This window comes from Aplysia californica, unplaced genomic scaffold (assembly GCF_000002075.1).
Source record: "Aplysia californica isolate F4 #8 unplaced genomic scaffold, AplCal3.0 scaffold00329, whole genome shotgun sequence".
In the NCBI taxonomy this organism is placed as follows: domain Eukaryota; kingdom Metazoa; phylum Mollusca; class Gastropoda; order Aplysiida; family Aplysiidae; genus Aplysia; species Aplysia californica.
The window spans coordinates 243,757-244,726 of record NW_004797599.1 but is presented as its reverse complement, the minus strand read 5'-3'; the positions used below and the strand labels follow the sequence as shown (position 1 = coordinate 244,726).

The 970-nt window shown below is 33.7% G+C and overlaps 1 long non-coding RNA gene across 2 annotated transcripts in view; it reads right to left on the bottom strand.

The window, feature by feature from the left end:
* The window catches only part of LOC101856672, a 10,265-nt gene that overhangs the window by 1,727 nt on the left and 7,568 nt on the right, over positions 1 to 970 (bottom strand). For both annotated transcript variants that reach the window (XR_220655.2, XR_001184998.1), the window contains exon 2: positions 748 to 801. This is a non-coding gene — a long non-coding RNA (uncharacterized LOC101856672). The remainder of the gene's footprint in view (positions 1 to 747; positions 802 to 970) is intronic.

The following is a 970-nucleotide window of genomic DNA, read 5'->3' as shown; positions in this document are numbered from 1 at the left end:
TATTATTTATTTATTTTGTTTAAAAAAGTGGGGGGATACAAATTCCCACAGCACACAAAGTAGAAATAGGATAAGGCGCTTAAACCAAAAAAAAAACTTGCAATTGAAACAAAGATACCGTTTTGTTGCGAATTGTTAACCACAAATTATACCAAATGATAAACGGCTTTCACGCATAGTTAAAACATTTAATTATAGTTACAACATGTGATTACGGTTACAACATTTGATGACACTTACACCATCTTATTACAGGTTCAACATTTGATGACAGTTACAACATTTGATGACAGTTACAACATTAATTGATTACAGTTACAACATTTGATTACAGTTACAACATTTGATGACAGTTACAACATTAATTGATTACAGTTACAACATTTGATTACAGTTACAACATTTGATGACAGTTGCAACATTTGATTACGGGTACAACATTTCATTACGGTTACAACATTTGGTGACAGTTGAAACAATTGATTACAGTTGCAACAGTTGATTACGGGTACAACATTTGATTATAGTTACAACATTTGGTGACAGTTACAGGTGATTGGAAACGTCCAGTAAGACAACATTGGGACAACAATCATAAGTATAAATACCATAAAGTGCAGAAATAAGAGTAAGAGCTGATAGACTTAACAAACAGTTAGTGGAAAAATCAATACATGTAGCACATGATGATCAGAAGAGAGTTTCAAGTTGACGGTTACGGTACTGTTCTATTCACAATGTCCTCACCCTGTGTCAGCTGAGTTATTTCTGACTTTAGCACCGACAAATCCTGAACTTTTCCTGAGGATGAAAATTTATTTGACAAGTTTAGTAAAACCATTAGATATCAATTGTTGAGAATATATGTATTTCCATTAAAACGGAATTCACGCACGCACACACTTAGACACACAGACACATAGACATACACACACACACACACACACACACACACACACACTCACTCACT